Genomic DNA, 10,119 nt, shown 5'->3' with positions numbered 1-10,119 from the left:
AGAATGCTTCTACAACCCAACCGGCCATTTTGGGCCCTAAGCCTTCTAGCCCCGGTATGTTCCTTTTATCTTTTCCTCCCCTTATAAGTTCAAATATTTGTCATTCTACCCCCAACCTTTCTGTTTTGGGTGATCATTTACCCCACCCCCCTTCCCCTACCCCCACCTACAAGTGTCTGCTGCTGGCCCACGTATGAATTCTCATCCTTCATATACGGTTCATGATTTGAATTCTTGCCATATCCCCCCAAATGTTTTTTTGAAAATGCTATGCGCCCTCCCCTCACTAATGCCCCTTCTTTTATTCATTGTGCTCATGCCAGTCATAATAAAGTGTGTAATTCTATAAATGAAATTACTTCCAAGAATACTATGCATGCTAATGACGCTAATGTGGATAGTTCTTTGATTAATTATGCGAACTCTAGTGATCCTTTTCTAAAAAACAAAAAATTTCCTAATGTTTCACCTTTTTATGCTAACTCGAGTTTAGTGCCCGAACAGCCTTAAGTCAAAAAGATTGTTAACACATGTAGGATTCAAATGCTTGGACTTGAATATCACTCAAAACAGAAACATAATTATAACAGTTTATAAGTTACCTCCTTAATGATACGCGCATCTTCGGCTTGATAACTTCGACTTGCTTCGGCCACATTTTTGGATGCGAAACCACTTCAACATCTTTGTCGCATGCTTGATGCTCGACAGTGGACATACTTTTCATTTCAGCATATCCAAGTTTGCCACGTCTAAGCTCCACCTCTTGCCTTTTCCGCAACAGATCCATTGTCCAGGCCTTCATAGGATGTGTATCGTTCGTGATCTGGATGTGTTCACATTTGGTAGAATGGACATACAGTAACTGCAAAGGATGAATAAATTAGTTGTTTGTTTGTGCTAATATTAAACCTCTTTTATTGAAATGTGTTATGACAAAAGTAACTTACAGTCAAACATGTCAAGGGGCCTGCATAGAAAGACATAAGGCTGTCTCTATTCCACCACTTCTTACTTGTTGCAATACAATCAAATACGTACTTACACCAGTTGATTTGTGGAATCATATCTAAGCTCCGAATACGAGACAAGAAATGCAGGTTGCAAACACCAACCCTGCTACACTCTGCAAGCGTGTTGATGACTATCACTAAGAAGCTTAACTTGAACATGGCCCCCCGCGTCACCTGATTTTTGTACAACAGTCATCACATCCTTTGCCTCATTATGTCTTTTGAGAATTACTTTTGCCATGCGGTTATGATGTCATCGATGCACGGTGATGGATCAACTGAATTCAGGTCTACTCTTCCCATGGGCAGGCCCATCATGTCGTGTATAGATTTCACTGTTATAGGTATTACAGCAGCATTCATCTTTATGTTCATGGCTGCTGTATCTAGATTATCCATGACATAAAACCCCATTTTTGTCGGGATCCCGTCTACCATCATACCCAACAGTGACTCAAAGCCCATTTCCTTGATGGCTGCCTGTTGGGCGACGGTTAGGGACTTCACTGTTTTGTATAATATCTTTGGAGAAGTACGAGTTCTAATGCATAAGGTCGTATCATTTGCATCAGTCGACGCAACCATTCCTTCCTTCTCGTGTCCAATTGCTAAGCCTTTATCCTTCCGATTTACTCTTGACACTGCCTTACCACGGGTCTGGTCAAGGCTTTGGAAATCACTATCACGAGACATGAATGCTTTCATGGACATTTTCCCTATGACAATTAAACAAATAAATCGATAGATCATTATATCGTTAGTAGGTGTGTTTGTAAAACGTTAATTATTTGTAACATTATAGAAACATGAGTATAGGGTTATACCTGCATCTACTACACCAGTAAAGTCCTCTACGGGGTGATCCCTTGTGTCGTCGTTAACTTCTCTACTTGAAGGATCTACCGTTTGTATGTTGTCAGTTTTAAGAAGCCGAACTGAATACATAGAAGAGTAATTGTTAGAAAAAAAAAATTTATTGTGAAGTTACGATTCCTAGTCTGTCGTCATATTTGTTTAACTGATACGATTAGTATGCATCAAACATACCTGCTTGTTTTGACGACCCAATCACCTTGGACTTTGTCAGTATCAATACCATTGTTGATGATGCACCTGTACATCTCATCTTCGTTAGTGTGAATGTCATAACAATGGATACTAAATCTTATTTTTATCATATAATATCATGATAACAGTAACTCAACACATACAAATTGCACGAAAGCTAAAGATATGAACTATGGTTATTCATACACAGTTCCCATATAAAAACAGTTATGAAATGACAGTAGCATCTATGCATATATATAAACAGTCCCCATATGAAACAATCACCAATATATAAAAAACAGTTATGAAATTACAGTAGCTTACAGTAGCGTTGTATACATATTCATACACAGTCCCCATATGGAACAGATATGAAATAACAATAGCATTGTATATATATATATATATACACACACAGCCCCTATATAAAACCGTTATCAGATAATGGATACTAAATCATATTTGTGCCCGAAAAGTGGAATGCTTCCTACATTGTCTGACATATTCACACATATTTCATATATGAATACACGAGGTACGAACAAACATTGCAAAATAGATATGAAGACAAGCCTTGACTAGAATAAAATGATATAGTTCCTATGGGCAACAGTAGCAATACATATATGGAAGAAGAAAATGTAGATGAGCATATGGTTTCTATGGCTAAGGGTAAAATGTCCAATCGATTGGAAGATATAGACTATATTATGGATGACACTAATTTAATTCCTGAGCCAGCAAGATAAATAGTCCAAGGACTCAAGAGAATGCAGGCCTAAGTGCTGTGAATGATAGTTTAAAAGGCTCAGCTGGAGTAGTCAATTCTACTATGGAAAAGGCCCAATCTTCGAAGTCCAACATGGAGTCCTCTTCCAAGTCATCTCTACTTGGGCCACGTCCAAAAATTCCACGCGAAAACATCATACGCCTGGATCTTCATTCTCACAAGAATGCTTCTACAACCCAACCGGCCATTTTGGGCCCTAAGCCTTCTAACCCCGGTATGTTCCTTTATCTTTTCCTCCCCTTCTAAGTTCAAATATTTGTCATTCTACCCCCTGCAACCTTTCTGTTTTGGGTGATCATTTACCCCACCCCCCTTCCCCTACCCCCACCCACCCTTCTTCTTCCCATACATCTTTTAAGGATCCTTCCTCTTTCCTACAAGTGTCTGCTGCTGGCCCAATTATGAATTCTCATCCTTCATATATAGTTCATGATTTGAATTCTTGCCATATTCCCCCCACCCCAATGTTTCTGTTGAAAATGCTATGCGCCCTCCCCTCACTAATGCCCCTTCTTCTATTCATTGTGCTCATGCCAGTCATAATAAAGTGTGTAATTTTATAAATGAATTTACTCCCAAGAATACTATGCATGCTAATGACGCTAATGTGGATAGTTATTTGATTAATTATGTGAACTCTAGTGATCCCTCTCATAAAAACAAAAAATTTCCTAATGTTTCACCTTTTTATGCTAACTCGAGTTTAGTTAAAGAAAATGCTAGCGCTATTACTAATCCTAGAAATTCTCAAAAAGTGGCCTGGAATGGAAAACACTCGTCTATTCTCCTTAACTCTTTTGCTCATGTGCTAAGTGGCTCTAAAAAGCATGCTAGTGAAAATTTTCACTTTATCCCAAATCTTAGTGAAAATGTGGACAAGCATTGACTTAATGTGAACAGGTGGTCAACTACATGTGTGCACCTACATGAACAATTAATGGACAGATGTGAACAATTTGTACCATATGGAAATACAAAACGATTTGTGCGTCTACAATTAACAACCAACCATATGGTCACACATATGTCTACTATGTGAATGTACCAAATAACACATGAATATGACGGTCGCTTACTTAATTTCGTATAAACTTGTATATACAAAAAGGGTGGACGCCATCCTCCGATGCAACAGATATATAGTAACTGTGGTGAGTGTGATTTTGCAGCACACTTGAACATCAGTGTAATTAAGGTATCTAACATTTAGAGCACATATATACATGATTCACACGGACCAATAAAAACTTGATTCATATGTGTGACATTGCATCCAACCGTTTATTATATGACACATCAACCGAAACAACTGAAAATCACATCTGAATACATGTATGTGAACTGTGTGAGTTTCATTTAAGATGTCAAACGAAGAATGAGGCGTGATAAATTTACGTTAACTTATGGGTTCAATTGTAGAAAATATCACTAACTACTAACAACGACACTCATATTAAATGGAATATTTTGCGTATTAACCATAAACGTTACAACAGGGATAACCGTGGACAAGCGTGAAGTGTAAACTTGGTTACTAACATCAACACTCATATCATATGAAATATTTAAGCATCACCAACAAATGTGCTCCAGCTAATGTGATATGAACAACTAATGTGACATTGACTCATATGTGTGTCATTGCATCCAACAGTTTATTATATGACACATCAACCCAAACACCTGAAAATCATATCTGAATACATGTATGTGAACATTGTGAGTTTTATTTAGGATGTCAAACAAAGAACGAGGCGTGATCAATTTACGTTAACTTATGGGTTCAATTGTAGAAAATAGCACTAACTACTAACAACGACACTCATACTAAATGGAATATTTGCGTATTAACCATAAATGTTACTACAGGGATAACCGTGGACAAGTGTGAAGCGTAGACTTGGTTACTAACATCAACAATCATATCATATGAAATATTTACGCATCACCAACAAATGTTCTCCAACAATGCATACATATTTCGACTATGTGTGTATTCGAATGTAGTCATATGCGAACAAATATGATCAATCTGATAATACTTTGTTCAATGTATTCAGACATTAAATTTCTATCTACAAATTGCCACATTGGTATGCGCTCACTTGGTGCACATATATAAACATACCATGATCCATGTACCAGTATATAATGATGACATATTACAACCACATACAAAGTTGTAAATCATCAAAAATGAACATCCGTATTAAAAACACTAACGATTATCAGTAATCCCTATGAGTTGCATATTTTATTATTATACCTGTGTAATATGATGCATGACATAATCACAAAACATATATATATATATATATATATATATATTTATTTATTTATACCAAATGTGATGAAAATGCATGAAATGTATGATAACAAAATCGACCAAACAATGTTTGATTAATCAACATATGTCAATATGTTGTGATCATGATGTTCATTGCACCCGCAGATGGATGTGTATGTTTGTTCAAGATTTTATCACTGAATCTGAAGTATTTATATTATATGACACATATACTCATCACGAAATAAAAGAATGCATATAATGTTACATTTAGTTAACCGATATTGTGAGACATTTATGAAATCAAGATTGAACAAGCAGTGAAAATTTGAAAATAACCACCGAAACAAACTTGTATGTATTGTGAAGTATTGCGTGTGTGTCACTTGACCGACCAGGTTGTGATTGATGAATGGAGATATATCACTATTTTGATGCCCAGGATCATCAATATAATTCAAAAATACATTTTGTATTGTTGATCAGTATTTATTCACTCAATGTGAGCTAGTTTACATGATATGATACATCGACTAGTGAGAAACTAAATATTGCATATACTATACAATGAGTGAACAAGTCACGTGAGACATATATGAAAATAAAAAATAAATATCACCGTTAAAAGAGTCAAAATTTCAAACCAAAAAAAGAAACATACATGTGTTCATTGACAACATTTAATCTCTAAATAAATTATGAAAACATGATTTTTCCATTCATATGAACATCTTATCCTAATTGGTCAATGATATCGACAACTAATGTGAACACCCCTATTGATCATTGAACTATGAACAACACATTGGTATTCACATGATTTTTAACAAAAATATGAACAATATGTACTATTCAATTAAGGTAATTAAATATTATAATAAAAAAAACCTAAAAAACAGAAACATACATGTGTTCATGTGTTCATTGAGAACATTTAGTCTCTAAATAACTTATCAAAACATGGTAGCTGATATGAACAACTAATGTGAACATATCTATTTGATCACTAAAATATGAACAACACATTGTTATTAACATGATTTTTAACTTAAAAATGAACAATATATGTTATTCAACGTTTCGTCTAGTTGGGTGAGACAAATGTGAAACCAAGAACGATCAAGCAATGAACAAGCACCAACCAATGTTTATAATTGTTATCAAAGTGAAAATAAAGTGTACATGCATGTTTATTTTTGATGAGATATGTTCATATTAAAAGCCAAAAATTTGAAAATCAACACACTACCATAGGTGTATTAACTGAAAAAAAGTAGAATGGAGTGTTTTTCATAAAACCTATAGTCAATAACAACATAAAATTCCAATATGTAAAGCTTTTATATTTATTTACCTTTTTGAGGTTCATTAACTACTAGTGATGGTTGTTTTACTTCCATTATTTCTTGATTAGGAGCTCGTCGACTAGATGATTCTGTGTTGTTTGGCTCTTCATCAACATCAACTGGATTGTCGATTGTATTTTTGAAATTGGAGAATGAGTACTTCTTCATGATTCTCTCGCTTTTTCTCCGTTATGTAGTTAAGATTGAGTAAATGTGAACGGATTTCAAGTATTATCACAAAATCGAAGCCCTAATTTCTTGTAAACATACCTCTTATTCTATTCCCGTCGCCTTGCATTCCTCCAAAATCATCCATTGTATGATGAAGATTCTGAACCATATTTTTCGCTGGTGATGAGCAATATTTTTCGATCAGATTGGCAGTTTCGTGCTTGATTACAGGTTACGGGAATCGACTGCGATCGTTATGATGCTATTGTTTGACAGAAATACCCTCTGAACCATTTGTTCATAGACATATCAATAATTATTTAATTAATTGATTGTTTTTTTACTCTCATTTAATAAGGTCCGTTTGATGAGAAAATGAACGACTAAGATCGGTTAGCATAGTTAACACGATAATTTTGGTTAGTATTCGAACCAGCCCCTATATATATCACTTATATATTTCCATTATAATTATAATGACCGATCCTGTTTCGAATGGTATCAGAGCCATGATTTATGCTCAAAGGGAGATAATGAGTTATGTTATTTATATTAATGAATGCGTCCTAGAGATGAGTTTGTTCCATAAGAAAATGAAATTTAATAATGATAATTGGATGTTAGCGTTGGTCAGCCTATTCTAGTCAGTGTTGGTAAGCCCGGTCGGTTGGATTAGTGTAAGAGGTGCAGTTGGTTGTAAGACGCCCAGCTGGACCACGACCATTCAAGGGTGTTCCCACTGTAGGTGGTCCCACTAATAGCCGAAAGATCATTAGAAAAATATAATTTTCTTAGAAGAACAATACTCAAATCTAAGCACAATTGAGTTAATATAGATACAATAATGAATTTATTCCCTAGAAGACATAATTCTGGCAATGAAATCAATGAAGAACAAGATCTTCATTTAAATTCATCAGAAATTCATAGTAGTGATATAGAACAAAGCTTATCAAACTGGACAATTCTAAAACAAGATGTTAATACAATTTATAAAATAGGTCATTTTGATTTTCTTCAAGGTTATTCAATTAAAGCAACAAAACAAACCTTATCAATTAATAAAGATTATGATAATCTTAACCTTTTATCAAAAACTGCTATAATTCAACACAGGAAGAAATATAAATTCTTACATGTTGGATTAGTTCAAGTAGCAATCAAACCATTGTTTAGACTAGGCATAGATGCCCCTGTCCTCTTAATTCTAAGAGATGCTAGGCATACTAATTTTCAAAATTCAATATTAGCAATGGCAGAAATTAATATTTGCAATGGTCCAATTTATTTCAATTGTTATCCAAATTTTTCAGTAGGATTATTTGATCCAAATATTCTAGATACTTTAGTTTTAACAATTAAACCTAAGAATTTAGAATTCAAAGAAGATATCAAAGCTGTCGCAGTCATTTATCGAATTTGTTACAAGACTATGTCTTCAACAATCGAGCAAAAGACTAAGATAGCAAGTCCAAGAAATGAAACCATAATATTTGAATCAAATCCCCTACACACTAAAGTTCAAATTCCAAAACGTCTTAAATGGAATGAAATTACTCAATCTTGTAATTGGAATCTTCAAAATATTCATCAACCTAAACAAATAGAAAGTTCTAATCAACATTCAAATATTACTGAACATGAAGATGGGTCAATATATATTAATTTCGAGTCTTTTCCATTTGTTCCAGCAAGGTTTTCTACAGATTCAACCAGTATCGTTGATATGAAAACACCTTTGATTTCAAAATCTAAATCTTTAAAATATGCAGACTTCAATGCAAATATTCCAAAACTAATTTATCAAGAAAATTATTTTGTAGGATATAACCCTACCCGTTCAGAAGTTTTATCTGAATTAAATAATTTCAAAAATCAATTATGAGTAATAAAATTCAAGTACGTCACGGGTTTTACATAGATTATATAAGAATGATTAAACAAGAATGGAAAGCCCTATAAGTAAGTCAAAATCATCTAGACGAATTAAGAAAAGATTTAAAAAATCTTCTAAAATATCAATATAGATTAAATCAAATACTTTATGATCCTTATTTTATTCCTTATTGCCCAAATATCCCTCTAGTCAAAAAAGAACTAGAACAAACAGAAATAGATATAAATTCAGTTGGAGAAGATATAGAAATAACAAAAGAAAGTATCAAAGGGTTTTTCCACAGTGTTAAAATACTTTCAACTTTCTTAGCTGAAAAAACTTGTTAAAATGTCTCAATCAACAGTTAATATGCAATATCTTTTCAAAGAATTTTATGCTGATCATAATAGAGAAAAACGAGAGTATTATTATGAAACAATTAATGATTCAAATAAAGAACTTTTACATCAACTAGCATGGAGAAAATATATTAATCAAAATGATGTTCATATAACATTTTTTGAATGGTATGAAATGTATTGTAGGGAAGAAGGAATCCATAATCCTTTCCTTTTAATTAATAATTCCCCAAAGATTACTCAAGAATATAAAAATATATTAAATGATGCAAATATCATAAGTATTCATCCACCAAAAACGTCTATATTAATTCAAAACAAATATGTAGYTACTCCTCTTGTTAATATTASTGAAAATACAACTAAAGACGAATTAATSAAAAATATTGCATATCAAAATAATTATTCGAATGAAATATTAAGTACCATAAGTCAACAATTAAATAGAGTTGAAAACAATCATAATACTAGTAAAGAAAAGGATGGCACATCTCAAGTAAAGGATGGTACATCCACTCCAATAAAGACATATGTGGAAAATCCAATGTTTATTCTACAACAACTTGATCCAACAACAAATTTAGGATACAATAAAAAATTAGTCAATGAATTAGAACAAAAATTAATTGGAATGAAAATTAATGTGATCAATCAAAATACAGATAGCTCTTCAGAAACAGATGAAGGCTGTAATCAATTTGCTTAACTTCAAAATCAATTTTCAAATAATGTTAATCGAACCAATTTTAAAAGCATTGTTTCAACAAATAGGCCAAATACTTTTAACTATTATCCTAGACCAACTTTTCCAGATGTTCAATATGAAGATAGAGAATTTTCTATGAGTCGTAGTGTAACACCCCAAAACACACATTGCATGTAACACATATTTCATACAAAAGAAATACATGATATTATCTCATTCAGGTCCCTTAGTACAAGAATCTAACATGAGCAAATACAAGGTCCAAAAATTCAAATACATTTCTTGTACTAATCAATCAAAACTGTACATCACTACAGATCTTCAAGAAGAAATGCATATAGGAAAATATCATATTTTCCCTTTTCCTTACAGTCCGAACCTCCTGCAATACATAGTTGAAATCACAAAACGAGGGTTAGACTGAAAGGTCTACTGAGATACCCTATTTATGTTATTGCAGGGTGAAAATCACCAAAATCTTTATGGAAAACAACATTTCGTATATATAACAAATATATGAA

This window comes from Cynara cardunculus, assembly GCF_001531365.2.
Source record: "Cynara cardunculus var. scolymus isolate 2C chromosome LG 11, CcrdV1, whole genome shotgun sequence".
Taxonomy (NCBI): Eukaryota; Viridiplantae; Streptophyta; class Magnoliopsida; order Asterales; family Asteraceae; genus Cynara; species Cynara cardunculus.
The sequence above is the reverse complement of the archived record's forward strand: the minus strand, read 5'-3'. Positions refer to the sequence as shown.